Below are 21,685 nucleotides of genomic sequence, written 5' to 3'. Positions count from 1 at the left end.
ACAGATGGTTTCAGCTTCCTCTTAAAGAGATTACAATCTAGGAGGAGTATGCACTATACTCAGATGAAAATGCTTTAAAGACAATTGCATTTCTGAAGAATTACATCACTCAAAACTCCCTTAATTCAAGTATAATTTTCTTACAGTTATAATCACAAAATGCATCAGGGGATAAGTTCTCAGAGTACATATATCTATAATTATAGCAGCATATTTTTGCAATGATACTTTTAAAAAAATGATAAAAGCAATGGTGTTTTTAAAAAAATGTCCCAGCAATATTGCTTTTATTTAGCTGTCTTTCCCCTAAAATAGGAGCACTGTGGATCACTTTCAGTGCCAGGTCTTCCTTACCTATTGCACCTAACTTCATTTCATAGCAATTTACAGCATCTTTTCAGCACTACTACTTTATAAAAGCTTAGATGTTACTATCGAAGAACAGATGTCAAACTATTAACACAATGAATATTCATCTAGCAGCATTACAATCCCCAAAACACTCATGGAAGCCTCTGCTCGTGATTCCTGCTGTGGCTAGCCATCACCCTGCCCAAGGCTCGTGGGGGTTTCTGTTTACTGCTAAGGTGGGACGGCCACCAGATAAGGCACTAAATTTAAACCATTCAAATTTCACTGGGTTGGTGCTCTAGCACCGTTGTTATGCCATTCTGAACAAACTATACAAATTTACCCACTCAGTGATATTTTATTACTATTTTATAAAGCATTATTTAAGATTTGCAAAATTCAAATTTACATGAAGTGTTAATGCATTGTTTGAATAAGGGCAACTTAGAGCAAATAGCATTCGAGTGGCCTCTAAGCCCTCCCAATAAAGGCAGGAATAACTGACTTGTAGAAGGAGGGGGCTGGCTAAATGGGGAGTGCTTTCTGGAGAATGACCATTTCAAATACATTGAATGAAAACATGTTTTGAATTTTTTTGATTAGAAAATAATTTGGAATGTGTTAAATAGAAGACACATTCTACCCAGTATAATATGCCAATTCTTTGGCACCCCTGGAAATTGCTCAATTGCAGAATCAGTAGTTCTGATTGCTACACTTTGGAAAGGACCTTGGATGAAGGCTATTTTGAAAAGATTTACCAGCATCCCTTGGGTTTCACTCAGCAGCACAACAAACACGCAGGGATGGGGAATAAAGCCACCCACCAAGGATGCAGAGCTCCACCTGAAATTCCTGGTGGTCCCCAAATTCAAACCTACTTTTGTCAAGCATAGGGCATGACTCATATAATATTTCTGAGTAACTACAACCAGCCATTAGGATCTGCCTGAGATGAAGTTGAGTGGGAGTTCTATCTTTGGTTGCCAAAGGACATATTGAGTCCTTTTTGGTGCTTGTTTGGATAAGAGAATAGATTAGGTTGCTCAGGGGAACACAAACCCTATTTTCATCCTGAATGGGCAATTAGAAACCCTGACTTTAGCAGAATTCCTTCTCTGCTTGAATTAGCACAGCAATTGGGTTAATCGACAAATATTTATTAAGTTCCTACGATGGAACCTTTGACTTCTTTGTTTAATAACTCTTGACAAATTCTCTCATATCCTGTCAAAGAAAATATTTCCTCTACCTAGTTGTCTTAAACCATGTTTATTTTTCCGTTTCATCTTTGGGCTAACTAACAGTGGTTCTTTTTCGTTGTTCGCTTTTGTTTTCTTCTCCCAAAGAGATGGATTACTCAATCCTATGTCTCTTTCCTAAATTCTACAATCTTAGGTCAGGAAAATAAGATTATGTTTCCATGTTATAAAAGACAGACTCTGTCTTACATGGGTTAAGATCACCTACCCAGTCCAGTAGTTCCCAGATCTGGTTGTGCCTCAAAGTCACATGGGGAACATCTAGGCAAAGAATCAAATGGTAGCCAGTGTGCCATTAATCCATGGAATTTGACTTGGGAACCACTGACTTCATTTCACCAGCAAGGAAACTGACAGGCACAGGATCTGGGGTACAGCTGGGCCAAGAGACCCATGCCTCCTCCCAACTCACAGACCTGTTTCAGTTCTACTGAAGCTTCCACCCCATTCAATAATCTCCAGGATTAAGGAGAGAAAATCTCTCAGTGAAATGAACTTTTGGACATGCCTATGTTCCTTCTTTCCCCAAGATGTCTACTCTGTAGGAATCTAATAGGCCTCCAGTTCCTGAAGGGCAAGAACCTTTATGAAAAGTGACTAATCGCTCATACTCTTACACTAAATGCTATTGGAAACAAACCACAGAGACCCAGTTTCAATCCCATTAGGAGCGTGTCGAACAGATAGTTCAGCATTTACTGAAGGCTCACTGTATGCATGGCTGTGCCTAGGTTGTTTGAGGGTGCAAGAATCAAACAAAGAAGTGTCTGGCAGGAACTTGCAGTCTCATGGAAGAGAGGAGACCCAGGCACATGTGAAGGTGAGGGGACCAGATTGTGCCATCAGCTCTTCTCCCAGGGTGTCAAGCTAACTGCTGTAACGCCCAAACCCCCAGTGGTGCAATATAATGCCTGGTGGTGGGCAGCGGTCCCCAGCTGCTGACACAGGCTCTTGGGCGCTTTCCCACCCTGTAGCTCCACCATCACCCACATGGAGTTTCCACACCGTATCAGCTGTCTCTTGATGGTTTTTAAAGCAAGACTGTGTCAGGGTCCTCTCCTTGCTGACCCAGTTTCAAGGGGACTCTTCTGCTGGGTGCACCCTTTACCTACTCGGGAGCTCCTAGCCCAGGTCCCACCCCTGTCGCCTCCCTCTCAGGCCTTAGCACTAACTGGTAGGCATCTGGGCATCAGCTTTCTCTGGTCTCCTCCTCCTCTACTTTTATTCTCCACCCCCCCCCCCCACCCACCGATTTCTTTCTTTCAAGAAAAGTTTCATTAAAGAATACATTTTGGTAAACCCGAAATTACAAATTTAATAAGTGAAACCAAACCCCAAAATATAAATGCTGTTATACCATCTCAACACCTTTTCTCATGAACTATAATGTGCATGAGTAAATACAATATACCGCTACTGAATCCAAAGAGGAGAACACAGCTTACTTTGCCAGCCTCTTTGCCATGTGATATTTTTTAATCCAAAAGAACCAGCAGAGAACATGAAATTCTCTTCCCAGACTGCATGGTGACAGCCCTCCTGCGCCTCTCCCCAGCCCATGGGACCACTGGGAACAGAGGCCTTCAACAAGCTTTCCTTTGTGGCCAGCCAATGGGATCTGTCTTACCAACAGAACAGCTTTTAACACAAACAACAAAAACCTTCCTTCTCATGGAGTGGGGAAGGGCAGAGACAGGATAATCGAGAATACAGATTAAATACAGGAAGACCCTTTCTTTTTTTTAAGATTATGTAGAAATAGGAAAAATTTTCGCTGCAAGTATGTGCGGGGCCACTCCTGCTAATCTGGTAACATGATTCAGTCCCCTCTCTGTAGCACTAGGTTGGAAGAGAATTTAGGGAGCAGATGTGTTCTGAGAATGCTTTTTAGCTCTCCTGATCCTGCCACAGGCTACCACCCAAGGCTGGATGTACGGGGACACGGATTCTCTGTGGGGTATGCTGGACGGACCACATGAGAAAATGTAAAGAAAAATATGTACACACACACACATGCTCACATATGTATATCCAGCTTTCATACACATTTGTAAAGTGCTTTTTTCTGATTATGTAATATATGGTTAGTGTGAAACAAAATTCATGGGAAATTTAGAAAGGAAGAAAAAATCATTCCCTACCCCATCTCCCAGAGGGAAACTGCACATTTATACATCCCTTTCCTTTATGTGTACAGTATATATCTCACATAATCTCATATAATATATGCCATTTTGTAGTCTGCTTTTTTGGGATTCAACATTGTATCATGGGATTTTTGTCCATTGCACTGAAAAAACCTTTAAGAACATGATCAGTAAAAGCTAATGTGACGGACCATGACTTCCCCAATCAGTTCATATTATTGAACATTTCAGTTGTTGCCAGTCTCAAGTGTAAAAGAAGGGAGGGTCAGGTTCACCATACATGTGCCAGTTCCTAACCTCCGGCAGCACCCCTTCCCAGAAGCACATGCCCGACGGCCGCCTCTGGGACCTGCTAGTGATAGTTCCGCTTTCAAATCAATGCCTGTGTTTGGTTTGCCCTGATTTTAAAGACTGCTGTATCTCACGGCCTCTAGATAGGGACGCACTCTCTACTTGGAGCTAGAGGCCTCTCATTCCATTTGCCTTTTATCTGGGGGACACAGAAACCTGACTGGACTGAATGGTCCCAGTTCATCCCTGCATTATTAGTAACAGCACCCCTTTCGCCCTTCAAAGTTTTTACATTTGGAAGATAAATGATATGGCCACCATCCCATACCCACCCTGCTCTACTCATCAAAGTTCCTACTAGGAGGCCCTGGAGGTGACCAGGGGCTCCTGTCCACTCTGGGGTGGTGTCTCCAAGGCCTGCAGAGATGGCGAACAGCAGGGCCCTCTGGATGGCCCTAAAACTGCAACCCAGGGACAATATGCCCACCATCCAAGTATATACAGTTTGTGATAGAAGCATTTCAATTGAAGTTGATGGAAATTTGGTTTTGGATATTATATTTTTTATGTATGTTAATGGTTTTGTGTTTTTTATAGTAACTCAAGAATATGAACACCTATCTGTTTGATTTGTAGTGTCCTGACATAGCATCTTGTACACAACAGATAATTAACATCCTGGACTCACTGTCTTTAAGACTGACATCAAAAAACCTTAATAAAATTGGTGACACTTCTAATGCAGACCAACTCACTGCTGGACAGAGGTAGAAGGGACAGTTGAACTGGTATGCTGATAGCAGTGGTATTTCTAATGCAAGTACTAGAATAGAAATGTTTGTGATTTTTCTATCTGAGTAATCAACGTGGCATTCATATTTCTAACATAGAATTAGTTCTATTTTTATCTAACCAGGAAGTAAATATCACCAATGATTCCATCTTCCAAATGAGCAGTGTGAACCTTTAGGCTCTTGTCTTTCCAGACTATGCGCTACAAATGCAGTCACCAAACAGATGCAGATGCGCCCCCGTCCCCTTTCCCCAGGGCGGGCAGCACTCTCCTACAGGGAAGTAGCAGGCGGACCGGCCCCCCAGATGCTCCCCGCCATCATGGTTTCCACCTCTGCCCTTGCTGCGGGGTGGGACTCGGCCCTGTGGTCCCCTCCCGCCAGAGCCTGATGGGAGCTTCTGGCTGGGGGGTGGAGGGCTCAGGCAAGCCTCCTGTCTGTTTCACCACCTGACCCTTTCCATCTCCACCAGAGGAGCCAGCCTGCACGGTTGAGGGCAATGGTAAACAGGAATTACACCGACTTGCCCACCAAGGCTCACCACATTATTCACAACAGCCCAAAAGTGCAGACAAGTCAAGCATCCACCAGCAGATGAGCGGATAAACAAACTGCGGCACATACACACAGTGGGAGATTATTCAGCCTTAAGAGGAATGAAATTCCGACACATGCTACACCATGACAAAACCTTGAAGACATTATACTAAGTGAAAGAAGCCAGATTCAAGAGGCTAAATTCTGTATGACTCCATTTATATGAGGGACCTTGAATAGGCTAATTCATAGAGATGGAAAGTAGAATGGAAGTTAGCAGGGGTTATAGGGGCACGGGATGGGGAGTTAGGGTTTAATGGGTACAGAGATTCTGTGTGGGATGACGGCACAGAACTGAAAAGGAATAGTGGTGACGGTTGCACAGCAATGTGAATCTACTTATTGCTACTACGTTTTAAACTTAAAAAAGGACTGAAATGGTAAATGTTATGCTATGCATATTTTATTACCAAAGAAAGCTATTAAAAATAAAGAATTACCATGTAAGCCAGTGAATGCCAAGGTTCTCTACCTAAAAACAGTCCTCCTCGTGGCCCCTCATGACCTCATCTCCTGTGGGAGACATTGCAAAGCCCAACATTGTAAGACAGCTTCTTAGAATGTAAAGTTAGAATTACAGTGAATGTGCATTTCATAGTATAAGCTCCTGTCTGAACAGTGTAATGACCATTCGTTAGGATTAAAATAAGATTCTGTACTGGTCATCTCTGCAGCTCTACAGGAATAGCACAGACACCTTTTTTCCTACTCTGATGTTATAAATTTCATCACAGACTAATTTGAGGTATTTGGCAAAGAAACTTCCTACCCCTGCAAGCCCTTTTCTCATCCTCCAGTTTGCATCCATGCTCCTCCCACTCCAATGCAGCCACGCCCTTGATCCGCCAGAAGTTCCATGAGAAGGCACTCGGATCCCACCCAGAGTGGGACCCTGACACATGCGGAAATGTCTGATGGGCTTGGCAGGCTCTTCAGACACAGGTCTGTGCACAAGGTCCCCAGAAGGTGAACTCCCCAGGTGAGGGTGGAAGGGTGATGAGCCAGGCTCAGCAGCGAAGGAGGACCTTGGGCCCAAGTCTCCGTGAGGCTGTGGGTGGTGTGCCCTGGCCCATCCCTATGGTGGCATGCAAACATGCCACGAAGGAGGAGACTCGTAAAGACTTTTTAAAAAGCAGAGCTGAAGAACGATTTGCTGGGAACTTAGGTCACCAGGGTCAAGAATCTACATGAAGTCCAGACTGGAGTGGTGGAAGGATGTTTATACAGGCTGGAGCCCTCTGGAAGCCTGCAGTGGTTCGGCAGCAGAGAGCACAGGCCCCTTGCTCTCCAGGGCTCTGGGGGGACACGAGTGGCTGGACTAGGAGGGCAGCTCAACAGCCGGGAAGCAGGCAGCCTGAGGGGGTCAGGCAGGGCTGTGGGTGAGCAGCACAGCAGGGGAGCAGGCCGGCTCCTTGCAGAAGCCCCAGGCCTCCCATGCACGCTTTGCCCCATCCTCAGAAGGCTAGCCAAAGGGCCCTCTGCTTTCAGTGGCCAAATTGTGCACCAGGTGATCTGAATAAAAGTGAAACATCCTTCTGCTGTCTGGCCCCCGTGCTCCTTTATACATCCAAACAAACAAAATAAAAAAACATAGTGATATAAAAGCAATAAGGCATAGGAAGGGTCTGATCCAGGCTCTGCAGCAAGGAGAAAAGCCTTTATCAAACCTGAGTATATCTATCACCCAAATCACTGCTGCCCAAATGCTACCTTTACGGTCTCAGGCCAACAGCTTGTCCTTTCAGTTCTCATCATTGGGTTATCCTGTCATTTCTCTGGACAATGAAGTGATGGTCCTGTCCCTGGGTGGGTTTAAATGAGCAGCCCAGTGCGCTCGTACAGAGGGGAAGGCACACTTCTCTCAAGCACCTCACAGAGAGGTCGCCCTCTGGGGACACCCTGTACAAGCCCCAGGAAGTAGTAAGACCCACAAGAAGCTACGATGTGGGCAGACACCTTCAAACGTGCCACACATGCTCTGCCTCCACTGGCCTTACCACAGAGCCACAAGCCGGGCTGGGGGAGTCCTGTTCCCAAACAAAGAAAAAACAGGTTTAACAGAGTGGAAAGGTCCTCAGGGCACCAAGGGTGCCAAAGTCTGCAAGAGAAGAAAGAGCACAGAGGGCCTGGCTTCTTCCAGAATTTCCCGGCTTATTAGCCGAGCTGGGGCTTCCGTGGTGTGGGGAGCTCGCCCGAGATCCTGACCAAAGCATGCCTGGCTGGGCAGCAGGCAGTGCTGACACTCCCCAGGGTACAGTTGTTGCACTGATTCGTCAGGTCCCCAGGCTAATGCCAACATGGGAGCTCCCCTGTCTTCCCAAACTGGCCGGACAGGCAGCGCCAGGGAACTGGCCAGCATGTCAGAGGAACAGGCAAGGAACCCAGCTGATACGGGCCTGTGCACGCTGAACCCATTCAGCAAGCACCTCAGGGTCCACTCTGTTCCACCACTATTGATCCCTGTTTTCTCTTGGGCTTACAAGAAAATATGACCTTTCTCCGTGTTTCAACATTGCATTTCCCATAACAATGGGCTTGTCAGAGACTGGGGTCCCAGTAAAGTTGTCCTGGTGTCTTAAAAATATTTTATTCTTCATTCTAGAGAATATGGAAAGGGACAAGATGTGGTTATAGGAACAAGAAATGTATCATGTGGGAGAAATGTCAGGATATTCCCAAGAACCGAATAGTGGCATCTCATGGACTAGGACATGCACTGGCTGTAGAACCTTTGTTCATGGATTCATTGATTCATTTTTCAAAATTGTGCATGTGTGTGTGTGTGTGTGCACATGTGTGAGTGTAAAGCACAGCATGCAAAGGTGGCTTCTTTCTACCCTGAGTACCTCAGTTTACCAGCTTACTTGGGGCCATAAGACTTTAGGTGGACAGTTCGTGGCAAGCCGGATGAAGAGCCTGAGGCACAGGTCTGCCACTGGACTGAATTCAGGTTTAGGTTTAGCAGTGAACGAGCTCTCCCATGGTGCACTAGGAAATGCAGATGCAGGGGTGTGGCTAGGAAGGGGAAGTTTTAAAATGAGAGCCTAAGGGGAGCACAGCTGCCACGGGGCATGGAAACTTGGGAGGAAAGGGAATGTTGGAGAAGATACTTTCAAGAGGCTTTAGTGATTCGTGGTGTAACTCCCTCTTCTACATGCCCACGGAGCCTCCCTTCAAAACGCATGTGTGCTGTCCTGTAACCAGGACACAGGCGAGGGGATAGGGACCAGCTCTGCCTTACAGGGGTCAGGAGAGACTCCACTTAAGAATCAGCATTCAAACTTTATCTTGAAGGATGGGTAGGAATTTTCTAGAAAAAAAAAGACAGGTAGGGAAATGGATCTCCAAAGCAAGCCCAGGACAGATGCTCGTGATTCATTTTTCACTGGTCAGAGAGGAAATAAGTAAATTTTTCAAAAAGCTAGATTTGTTCTATTTAAAGGAACTTTGGTCTGGCTTGAGATGATATACCTCCTACTTTCTGATCATTGTGGTTTTTCTTTCTCTTATGAAATCAGTGTGATAATAGAGGTATTAGTCTCAGTTATAGCTTGTCTTACGTGGCCTACTATGGACAGCACACATTTCCCACATTTTAAAACATTCACTGGTCTTTGAAACCCAAGGCCTGTGAACTGTGGGCAGTGCATTCCAGATGGAGGGGGCAGAGGATGCAAAGGCCATCCTGCTGGGGCGGACCTGGGCGTATGTGGGGCCCCGGGAGGGGCTGCGGGGGGTGGGGATGGGGATAGCAGTGGTTCACGGTTCTTTCATAAGGAGCCCAGACTTTAACCTTTAGAACGCAGGAACCAGTAGGGGTTTATAACTTGAGGAGAGAGCAGAGTGGGTTTTTTTGAAGATTAGCTTGGGTTCCAGTGAAATAGACAGACTAGGAAAGAAAAGAGATAAGACAAAAAGACCAGTGATGTCATATTCCATGGACTGGGTGAGCGTGTTAACCGTGAGCAGACAGAACACTACTCTAGAGCCTCTTCTAAGGCAGCACTGGCCTCGGAGACATTCAGTGGGAGGCTGTGAAGGAGGCTTTAGGGCACTGTCACCTAACCAGTATACCCAGGGATGTCAGAGGATGTCTCCGAGCTGAGCTGAAAAGACTGCAAGTGGCCTATCAACCCTTCAGGTTCACAAGTCCCAGTCTCTGAACCAACCTGAATAGTTAATTAACCCTATTCGTTAGCTGGACAGTCGTGGACTGTGGCCAAGAGGTCTGGGCTTCCTCACTGCGTGGTGGGACGAGGGTGGTCATGCTTCTTACATGGCAGCTCAAGGCTCTTAAAACGAGAATGCCAGTGGCCAGGCAGGAGCAGCACAGCCTTTGATGACCCAGCCTTGGCAGCCACATAGCATCACTTCACTGTACTCTACAGGCCAAAGAAATCACAAGCCCCTCTCACTTCCACAATAGGGGACACGAACCCCACCTTTCACAGGAAAAGTGACAAAGAATGTGTAGCCTGATTTAAAAGCACTGCACCGAGTGAATCCTGTCCCTCTCAAGTGTGTATCAATTGACTGTGGTCTCTTGTAAAGTGGTCCCCCTGGGGCTCGTGTCACCACCCCAGGGCTGCCCCCCTTGCTTACAGTTTCTAGGCTGCCTTGTTGGAAACCCATCTAGACTCTCCTGAATATCCTTTTGACTTACTGGTGGATTTGATTTGGGGGAAATCCAGTGATGGAGGTGGATGGTAACTGAACAGTGTAGAGGACTTCCGGTATGTGCTGGGCACTAAGGACAGACACGTCACCTCACACTGCAGTTTTCCATTAGAAACTAACAGTCTTGAAGTGTGACTGTAAAAACCTCATCAGAGTGATTGTCTCATATGCCCAGCGATTGCCCATGAAGGTACTTTCCAACAAGAGCCCATTAAGCACCACTTACATTCTGGGCACCACCTGTGCCCACAGCCCAGCCCCCATCTACGAAGGACAGCCGTGATATGAATGGGCACATTCTGGTGCGTCTGAGAAGACATCATCTCCCATCATTTTTTTAAATCATAGTTTTCAGGGAGGCAGCAAGTTAACTAGACAAGAACCGTGACTCCCTGTGCTCCTTCTGGATTTGTCCAAATGGTGGAGCTGTGTAAGGAAAATTTCTTCTCAGGCAAATCACAGCAGATCGGCTTCCGTCTCCCACTGACTGTTACAAAGGCTTCCTGAACATGGCCTTGGGGCTTTCCCACTTTAGATATGAATGTTGTCAGGGAAGGCCTGAGCACAGACAGCAATGTTCCCTCCGACCTCAGCCCCGGCGTCCTCGCCTCCTGGCTATCTGGATCCTTGACCTAGAGGGCTCGTAGGGTGCCAAGGCGGCCAGCGGTCCTCTGTGACATGATCCCAGCCTTGGCCATGAATACAGTCTGTGTCTACAGCTTGTGATCTGATGTTTCCTGTAAGCCCACAGTAGAATTTTAGCAGTGCTCAGGTTAAAGAGGGTAATTCCACCTCACAAACTACGTGACAGGCATGCCAGGAGGCAGAGCGCACAGGAATGGCAAACCCCACATTTCTCCACCCAAAAAGTGATTGCCATATCTGGACTCTCTAGAGAGCCCTATCACATGTTTTGTATTGACTGGCCCAAAGACCCAGTTCTGTGAGAGGACTATTTAATTTGGGTTCCCTCTTCAACTACACACTAGGATTCTCTCTCTTTTGCACTCTTAAAGGCCACAGAGGGGTCCAACTAACATTCTGGGTACTAGTCCTAAATGAAATGGGGGTCACAGAAAACACAGAGGTGGAAAAGTCAGGATGCACTTCCCTCAGATGGCACTCTGGCCAGCACGTTAGCTGCGCCCTCAGCCTGCTGTACCAAGGATAAACCACGGTGATGAGGGCGCCGGACTGAGATTCAGCATCCTGACCTGCCCTTACTGCACTGCACTCTCACCTGAGCCTCGGACCCACACTCAGGAAGGAGGGAATCATAACACCGACTTCCCAAGACTGCTTTACAAGTCTTTTATGATACTGATGCATGCTACAGGTATTTTTAAAAACCTTTAAGGTTGCTTATTTCAAGGACATCATTAACCAAGCTTTCCAAGTAGAACACAAAACAAAAACCCCAGAAGTTAGTTTTGCAACTTAAGCCTTTAAAAGAACAAGATGGTTGTGATTCTCACAGGTGTTGGACAACCTATCATCCTCTGAATATCCGAATCAGAAGCATGAATACAGATACTGATTCACAGGAATTAGCAGTACCTGAGGCTTATTTATTGTGTGGGGCCACCCAGGAGCTGGCTCAGTGCCCATCCTGTAGTAAGCACAGAAGGTTACATATACCCTTAGACATTGGACACAGAGTGCAAATTGAGGCAAGGCATATGTGCAAAGCAGACTGGCTAAACAATCTGATCAGTTAGTAGAATATTTTAAGTCAGTTGAGTCTGTAACATGGTGTGAAGATCTCAAGCAAACTATTTATTTAGGAAAAAACAAAAATACAAAAACTCTATGTAGTAAAACTAATAAAACCATCCTATGTGAATCCACTTGAGAAATACAAATACCTTCTTAAGTCAAAAGAAACTTATCTGTCCCATGAATATAGAATGGAAACTTAAAACACTTTTTAACTAAATTCACTTACTATGCAGTGTGTTTATGTGTATTTTCCCTGGCAGGGGAGGTGAGGTGGTGAAAAGATCATTTGACCTTAGCAGACCTGAGTTCAAGTGCTGGCTCCAGAAAGGATCAGTTATGTGTACTTTGATAAACTACTTTTCAGGGCTTTAGATCCTCTTATACCTGTAAAATAGCTTTAATTGTGAAGTGGGTGTATGAGACAGTGTTTGTAAGGATTCTAGACCTCCATTTACCACTAACAAATGTCATGCCCTTAGGCCGGCCATTTACCCTTTTGGTGCTCCAGTTTATTAATATGTAAAATGGTATAATAACACCTACCCCTATTGTACAGGATGTTCTTAAATATAATTAAGCAGTAGATGTGAAGGTGCTCTGAGGCTCTGCCAAGCTAGCAGATGACATGAGGCCGCTGACTCGTCCGCAGCCCTGCAGGACTGGTGCACACCGCCTCTCTTTCCTCCTCCCCAAATCCATTGAGTTCTCGTATCTGTCCGTCTGCATGCAACATGCCATTTTCTCTAGCTGTTTTTATGCTTTCCTCTTTATTATGTGTTTTCAGTATTTAATCACAGTGTGCCTTGGCCTGGTTTTCTTTTTGTTTATCCTGCCTAGGGTTAGTTGAGAGCCACAGATCTGTGGCTTGATAGTTGTACAAATATGGAAATATAGCCATTCCCTTCTTCAAATATTTTTGCACACCCCTTTTTTCTGGGACTCTAATTACCAATATATTACACTGCTTGATGTGGTCACACAGGTCCCTGAGGCTCTGTTCATTTATTTTCCAACATTTACTTTTTTCTCTATGTTCCTGTTTCGAGAGTTTCTACTGTTATGTTTTCAAGTTAACCAATCCTTTCTTTTATACATTCTAATCTGCTAGTAAGCCAACAAGTGAAATTTTCACTTAAAATACTATATATTTTACCTCTAGAAGTAATACTTTGAATATATTTTCTATTTTCTCATCAGATGCATGCTTTTCCTTAATTCTTCATGTGTTAAAGTAGCTATTTTAATGTCCTTGTCTGCTCCATCATTCTGTCATTTCTGAGTCCTGATTATACTGACTTAATTTTTCTCCTGGTTATGGGTTGTATTTTCCTACTTGCTCACACACCTGATAATTTTTGATTGGATATTGTTTTTGTTGAGAGTCTAGATTTGTTGTCTTTTTCAAAATAGTGTTGAAGTTTATTTTGACAGGCAAATAAATTACTTGTTTGATTCTTCTGCACCATGCACTTAAGATTTGCTAACACAAGTCTAGAGTAGCCTTCACTTTAGGCTAGTCAGTAACTGAGGCTTGATAATCAGCCCTTACGACTAGCGCGTGGCCCTGCCAAGGCCCCTGTTGAATGATCTGCGTGTTCAGCAGGGCTTTCTACTCTAACTGGGCAGAACTGAAACCTCGTCCAGCCCTGTAGGAACTCTGAGGACTCTTCTGTTCGTAGCTTCCTTGCAGTTATTCTTTGTCCAGTGTTGCAGACACGCTGGGCATCCACAGCTGAGGATTCTGCCAGATTCATGGGAATCTCTCCGTAGATTTATGAAGCCTGCTTCCACCACAGTGCCCTCCTCTCTGTGCTCCATCCTGCGAACGGCCCAGACGCCGTGGCCTCCTCGACTTTGTTCTCTATCTTCTCAACCCAGCAAGACTGCCTTGCACTGCTGAGCTCTCCCTCCTTGCCCTGCACAGCAGAAAGTGCCACCAGGCAGAAAGTCTGGGTGACTGTGGCATTTACTCACTATTTCCCTCTCTCAGACATTGCTTTCTTCCCTAGTTTTCAAGTTGTGTGTGGAAATTCCAGTACCAAGAATACCTCCATAGCCAGAAACCGAAGTTCTCTAAGCGACTGTCTGAAGCTAAAGCCTAAGCCTCCTCTTGTGTAGGTCCCATGATTCCCACCTGCTGAAGGACACCTTTGTGGCAGTCCTTCCCTGTCTCTGTCATCACATTTTTATTCTCCCTGAATCATTCCACCATGCAAACACCCATTAATTTCTCCCATGTAAAAAACAACACAGATGAACCTCTTCGAATCCTACTTCCCACGCCAGCTGTTAGGCTGCTCCCCTTTGTGGGAAAACTCCTTGCAACGGCCCCCTGCAATTGCCCCCCAGGGCCTGCCCCCCATTCTCCTCGGGCCTGTTCCAGGCAGGCTTCCACCCCTGAGCAGCCCCGTCACCAGCACCTGGATAGCTCAGCATGCAGACGGCTCCCTCCCTCTTGGTATATTTTCTCCCCTTGGCCTCCAGGACACGGCACTCTCTTGGTTTCTGTTTCCTGCCTCACCCATCACTTCTTTTTTTAAAAATTGAGGTATCACTCACATACAACATTATATTAGTTTCAGGTACACAGCACAATGATTTGATTTGATATTTGTACATGTAATGAAGTGATCGCCACAGTAAGTCTAGTTCACATCCCTCACCACACACAGTAAAAGACACATCGTTCCTTTTTCATATCTTTTGCACCTTCCTCCTCCTCTCCTCAAATTCTTGATATTGGAGAGCCAAGAGTCTTGACTCTCTTTTTCCTCTACTTTTTTTACTTTCATTTCCTTGGTGATCTCATTCATTTCCATGGCTTTAGATACCTTGAACTTATCCTTGCTGACAACACACAAATTTCTATCTCCAGCTCAGACCTTTCTTCCTAACTCCAAGCTTGAATATATGCACTTGGATATCTCAGAGCAATTTCAAAGTCAATGTATTTAACACCATTTCTACCCTTAGTGCTCCCGCCTCAGTAGTGGCAATTCCATAGTCCAACAGCTAGGCTGAAAATACTCCTGACTCCTTTATCTCGCATGTCCATCAGGAACTCATGCTGACTCTAACTTCAATTCTACCCAGAATGTAGACACTTCTCCCATCTCCTCTGTGCCCACTCTCACCATATCTCTATTCTGAATTTCTGCTATAGCCTCCTAATAAGCACCCCTGTATCTATCCTTTCATCTCCTATCCACACAGATCACATTTATTTTCAACATAAGGTAAATCATGCCACTTCACTGGTCAAAATTCTCCAATGGCTCCCATTTCACACAGGGGAAAAGCTAAAGTCCTGATAATCACCTCCAAGGCCCTATGGCAACAGTTTGTATTACCTCCCAGATTCTGTTCCCTGTCATTAATATTCTCCTCACACCTTTCTCTCAGGTCACACTGGTTTCCCTGCTGTTCGTACAACAAGCTCCTTCTTATTACAATGTATGCTCTGTGAGACAGGGATCTTTGTACATTTTGTCCTCTGTCATATCCCAAACTCACACAGCAGAGCCCAGCCTAGTAGTCGATTCTTCAATAAATATTTGTTGAAGGAATGCATGAATGAATGAATGCATAATTGCCAGGCATCACCTGAAAATAGTCAAAGAGTGTGAACTTCTTCATCTCTGACTCCAGAGCAAGGACAGGCAAACTACAGCCTACAGACTTTAGGCAAAGCAAAGCTGCCACCTGTTTTTGTAAATGAAGTTCTATTGTAACCATGGCCAAGTCCATTTGTGTGCATACTCTCAGTGGCTGCTTTCCCACGGGGTTAAGCAGTTACTGCAGAGAATGTATGGTCCACCAAGTCTAACATATTCACTGTCTGGTTCTTTACGGAAAAGATTTGCTGACCATTGATCTAGAGTGTGCATGCTGGAAGGCAGAATTCAGCAACTCCTGCTCACGAAAACTTCAACCGCCAAACCCAAAGAGTGTGACACACGCAGATCCGGGTAGGCCCTCAGAACCACAAAGGTGCAGCAAGCTCACAGTGGGGGAATGGTTAGCCTAGCTATGCCCCTACCCCACGCACAGGTGTTCTGTCTGTGGAGGCTGCACAAAGTAGCCACATCTGCCCACACGTGGCACTGACGGGAAGATGGCAGAAGTTACATCTGTTTTTTCACATCTACACCAATTAATCTAAGGAGTTGAAAGATCTCCCCTAACTGCCTATTCTTAATCATGTTGCCACAGAAGGTCATTTTTATCATATTCCTGACTAAATGACACATTTCAGTTCCTTAAAATAGAGTCAGCTGTCATCTATCTTGAAGACAGGGCTTCTCAGAACACTGACTGGCACAGAGGTGAGCGGTGAGCTCAGCAGGCTTCTTCAGGACATACAACCCGTGTCTGAAGAGGTGAGGGTGGGTGCTGGGGCCACCTCTGGAATGTGCACAGTGGGCAAGCGGGCCCTGGCGGAACGGCCTCCCTAGGAAGCTGACATGGCACTCAGGAACACTCAGGGTTGGGACAGCTTGGGGCCTGTCCCACCCTCCTTGAGGACTCTCTGGACTTGAAGGACTCTGTATAAAGGAGCCAGCTGAGCCATGCAAAGTCCAGATTTATGCCCCTGAGAACAGCTGGCTCAGCCCGACCTCCTGAGAGCCTGCTGACCCTGGGCCCATGAAATGGGGAACTTTGCTGATGTTGCTCTATCACAGGGGAAAATGCCCTACTTGTGCAGTTCTCAGGTAGAACTCCCCTTCTGGTTCCATCTCCCATGGGCTGGGGCTCTCCCTTCAGGAGAAAGAGGTAAAATTCTGCAGTGTGAAGAAGAGGAGGCTGAGGAGGATCAATCGGATGGTCCCCAAATGATGGTGCTCAAGCATCGCTATCTAAAACCAAACAACCCCCACTAGACTTCAACGCAAAGCAAGGGGCTTCCTTCAGAGGTAAATTCCACCAGCCAGCCACTGAAAATGCCAGATTAAATATGGATTTAAGGAACATCCAAAAACATGCAAACTTCTCTGGTTTGCACAGCAGAGAAGAAAGACGAACCTTGAAGGGTGGTCAGCCACAGAAACAGGTCTCTGAGTCCAGGTCCCTCTGCACGGTTATGGAGATCGCAGTCGTCAGCAAATGGCAAGATGAGGCTGGTTCTGCTAGGACTTTGGTGCCCCACCCAAATTCAGAGAGCTGGGTTGGACAAGGATCTAAACTTCCCTCTGACTCCATGTTTCCAGGATTGGTTAAAGTAGAAGGAAATTCAAGAGAAGGAAGAGTCAGAGGGCTGGGGGGTCTCCGGACCTAGCCACCCCATGTGCTGCCCTGGAGCTTATGTCTCCCCAGGGTGCAAATCAAGATGCGGCTTCTTGAGGCGGACACTGCCAGTGTTATTAATAGCTGGACTTACCAGGAGGCTGTCTGTCCTCCAAGAGGAATGCTGGGAACAAGAAGCTTCAGCAGAACATTTCAGAGGCGCCTTGGCGTAGACCTTTGCTAGGTGGACGTCTCCTTTCCTCAGCGTGTACAAAAGGACATGAGCAGGGGAAATGACGTGGTGGACCCTCTTCCTCTGATGATTCCTGAAAGTCAAGAAGGGAATAATCCTGGAGGCTCTGATCTGACCACTTTTTAGGCTCCTCCTTGAGATAATAATTCACAACAATCTACTAACTGATACACAGTCATTATGCCACAAGCTTGGACTTAATATCTATTAAGTATTATCCAATACTTCATGGAGTAAGTCACCAAATGCTGTTGGGGAAGAAAGTAGAAAAGATACAAAAGGGAATATTCACAGGGACATACAGATAACTCTATCTTTAAAGTAAGATGTTGAAGTGCCAGTTACCTTTGACCTCAGGAAAACACTGATATCACATAGAATTTGGGAAGGAAAACATGTGCCCAACACGTTTGCATGACTCTGCGACGGTACCCTCATTGCCTTCTTCGTCACAAGGGTGGGGCTGCTGCAGCCTCTGCTGTCTGTGAGGGTGCCCCCTCCTCCCAGGAAGCTCGCTTGTCCCAGAGGGGCCACCACAGTGTTCAACATAAGCATGTTTGTTTGTTTTTTTATTAAGGTATCATTAATATACAGTCTTATGAAGGTTTCACATGAAAAACAATGTGGTTACTACACTCACTCATATTATCAAGTCCCCCCACATGCCCCACTGAAGTCACTGTCCATCAGTGTATAAGATGCCACAGAGTCACTACTTGTCTTCTCTGTGCTACACTGTCTTCCCCGTGACCCTCACCCCCACCCCACACCACAATATAAGCATGTTTTTAAGGAATGCTGGCATTTCCTAAAGATCTCCCTTCCTGCAGCGCCACCCTGATTCTGTGCTCCAACAGGTACATCTCAGTCAGCCCAGGTGTGAGAACCTTCTCTGGAGAAATCCAGCCCCTTTCCTAATGCCATGGGAGTCCCATCTCCTGTGCCTTTGCAGTCTAGCAAACTCTGCAGGCTGGGGCTGTGGTGGCTATTGGTGTGCATCTTTCTGGCTTCTGCTGGCTTTGAGGGGGCTGGGAACACGCTCATGGCTGCAAGAGGCAAGGGAGGAGCGTGGGGCCAGTGGGGCGCCTCTCTCCAGACCTGTCTTTCCCCAACAACCAGCACTGCTGCTTCCTCTGAAATGTCCCTTAGAACTCTTAAGTACTCCCTTCTTCCAAGAGCCATAGCCTCACATGAAGAATGTGCCTTCTTCTAATTATCAGTTCTTGTGGACTTGTACTTACTGTGCCCATTTTAATTTCAAAATACACTCCATCCTTCCAATCACCAGACAGGTCCTCTCTGAGCCATCTGGTGGGATGGCCGCCACCCCATCACTGGCCCCTGATAGTGAGGTGGGCATAAGGACGTGTTGTCCCTGTTCGTTGCCCCGTGACCTCATCTGTGTCTGGCGTTCCCTGGCAGCGCACCAGTTCCCCTGCATCCTCAGCTGACCTACGGGGTGCACAGCTGCCTGACTGCAGACGGGTCAGATCTCTGTCTGGGGTCTGGCCCCTCTCGACTGTGACCTGAGGTTTCTCCCGCTGTAAGGCTGTCAGCTCAGCCTATCTCCTCAGGAACAAGCCTGCAAACAGCACACTGTGTGCGCAGCCCCGGATGGAGGCAAGGGCAGGCCAGGCAAGGCTGGTGGCCACCTTGTACTAGGGGAGACAGGCGGTCCCTCTCCTCCCCAACTGGCATGGAATCCGGTTATCCCTCCCCAAACTCAGAAGAAGTGACTGGAGTCTTGGCATCTTTGAGCTCAAAGAAACCTTTGCCTTAGGAATGTGTGATTTTAAGTAAAGGATTGTCTTTACTTTTACATTAGAGCTCTTCACTATTTTAGATTTTAGCAATACAAATGAGAAGATTTCATTGTAGTCGGTTTATTGACCAGCCAGCTCAAATTACAGCTGGGTGTTTACCAAAGCTTGAATGGTTATACCATGAAATTAAAGTCTGAACAGAGTATGGGAAGGCTAATTTGAAACCCAGAGAGGGTTTTGACAAAAAAAAAAGAAAAGAAAGGGAATTGATTGCATTACTTGAAATGGGCCCCTGTTGCCTTGAAAATGTTTAGTTTAGATACCTCCAAATGGCAGCTCAGGCGTACAGCCATATTTAGCACTCAATTCTTTGGAGTTCTGGAACATGAAGTTTGCTTTTCTCCACCACACCCCTGTGGGTGTCTTTTAGCAGGGTTATTTATTCTCTCTTCCACTTGAGTTGAATGCTTGCTCACCTGAGCACATCAACAATAGGATTGGACTAGAACATATGCAACCATATACTATGCAACCATAAACTGAAATATGTGGGGACAGGAGGCTAACAGGTCAAAAACTTTGAATTTCAAGTCAACACTCTTGTGCTCAATACTCTCCTTATGCTGTTTTTGGCTTGGTTCCACATCAGAAAGTTTAAACTCCGAAGTTGTAGATATATTGCTTTTAAGAAAAAATAGCTAATCTTCTGGCATCCCTTTAATTGTTCTATCAACTTTCCAAAGTTAGGATTTCCTTCTCAGCATCATTACATATAAACATTAAAATCTGAGCTTTCAGGTTGCAGCTGGTGTTTCATCATCAGTGGACAGGGAATCTTGGATCTGCTTCAGCTTGTCGCATCTCTGGGGACACGCCACTTCTCTCTGTGTCCCTCTCAGCACTAGCTCTGAACTTCCCTTCACATTTAAAAACAGAACTTTCTGGCTCTGGGCTCAAAGTGCTTCAAATGATGTTGGTTGGAATCATGCCGTAAAATACGTATTATTTAGTTTAATTTACTAGTTCAGAGAGGCCTACCATGTGGGTCTTTTGCTGTTTATAGTTTTTAACTAATTTTATTAAAGCCATACAAGCATGAATTTCAAAGAGTCAAAACAGTTCTACAATGTTTGTTATGACAAACAGCAGCTTCCTGACCACCTCCTCGCCAGAAGAACCACTTTCAAGTGTCTGAGCTGACACCTTTGGTATTAACCTCTGCATCTCTAAATAAAATGCTGGTTTGCTTTTGAAGGGTAGCAGGACATGCCACCTCAAAATAGGCTGCTTTACATATTGCTTATTTTGTAGGCACTTGGGAAACAGCAAATGCAAGGAGAGGCTTTTCTCTGAACTCCCTAATGTGCCGAGAGACAGACCCTCCTAAAGGAACCATCAATTCGCTTCCTGCGGGTCAGCAGCAGGGGAGGACCGACTCTCGCCACAGAAGAGGAGGCCAGAAGTAGACACCAAGTCCAGACACACTTCGTCACTAACTGGCATGCCTCCCATCTGCTCGTCTAAGGCCCATTCATCTATCCCAAGTCATTTCCTTTCCCCTAAGAGGCCTACAGCCCCCTCTCCTCTCCCTGTGAAGATGGCATTTATGTTTGAATTCTCATCTAAAGACGATTTACTCATCTTTCCTTGGGCATCGCCTACATACACAGCAGGTATACATGTTCACCAATCATCAGTTTGTTTTTCTCTTATTAATCTATCTTTTGCTACAGGGTTTCGGCTAGGAACTTAGAAGAATAGAAGGAAAGTTCTTTTTCTTCCCCTACAGTGTCCTTGGTTTGTCATTTGTAGACACGATGTATTGACTTACCGCTTTGCAGGGCGGGGATTTGGCTCGCTCTCCCCTTCCTGTTACCCTCTGAAATGCACACATCCTTCCTATCCCTTTATCCTTCTGATACAGTTATAGTAATTTTTGTCAGGTCTCTTTTGGGGTTTGTATCATTATGACTGTGTAAATGCTGCTCTGAACTAAGCCATGTCATACACTCTAATGACTTTCCTAACCTGAGCAACTTTCTGTTTTCCTGGATAATAACCTGATAGTTGTTGGTCTTAGTGCTTATCAGACACAAACTCTCAGTCAATTATATAAGCATCCTGTCAAGACATGTGCAGCATCACATTATACTATCAATTTGATCTTCTTGAGCAAAGGCTCCCGGCATGTCTCTCTGATGTGCTGCAGCCTGCACTGCGTGTTCTCACAGCTGGAACGGAACTGTCATCCTGGGACGGCCCTTCACCATCTCCCCCAGGATTCTCTTCACTTCTTCCGTGTGTTCCATCTCCTGTTTCCTCTTTCTTGTGTCTTCTTTCCTGGTTTATTCCCTTGTTTTGGTGGAGCATAGCCTTTAGTAGCCTCCTGATAAAGGCACAGAGGAAATAAAATCTTTAAAACACTGCCTTTCCAAAGTATCTGTTCAGTCCTCATACATAATTGTTTTGCCTGTAAAATTTTAAGAGTCATTTTTCTTCCAAGTTTTGAAGACATTGCTTTATTTTCTTCTAGCCTCCAGTATTACTGTTGAGAAGTCTGATGACATTTTAATTTGATCCTTTAAACATCTTGTCTCTCTGAAGATACTAC

At 45.6% G+C, this 21,685-nt stretch overlaps 1 protein-coding gene across 2 annotated transcripts in view; it reads right to left on the bottom strand.

The window, feature by feature from the left end:
- The window catches only part of ACSL1 (acyl-CoA synthetase long chain family member 1), a 122,754-nt gene extending 105,381 nt beyond the window's left edge, over positions 1-17,373 (bottom strand). The window contains exon 1 of one of the 2 annotated variants that reach the window (XM_036996583.2): positions 17,213-17,373. The gene's annotated coding sequence lies outside the window, so the exon portion shown is untranslated. Of the gene's footprint in view, positions 1-16,857; positions 16,877-17,212 lie in introns of those variants that run through there. The other variant, XM_073219161.1, reaches the window with a different exon arrangement.
- Between the last annotated feature and the right edge of the window lie 4,312 nt (positions 17,374-21,685).

Source organism: Manis javanica, chromosome 12, assembly GCF_040802235.1.
Source record: "Manis javanica isolate MJ-LG chromosome 12, MJ_LKY, whole genome shotgun sequence".
In the NCBI taxonomy this organism is placed as follows: domain Eukaryota; kingdom Metazoa; phylum Chordata; class Mammalia; order Pholidota; family Manidae; genus Manis; species Manis javanica.
This window is presented reverse-complemented; position numbering and strand designations above follow the sequence as displayed.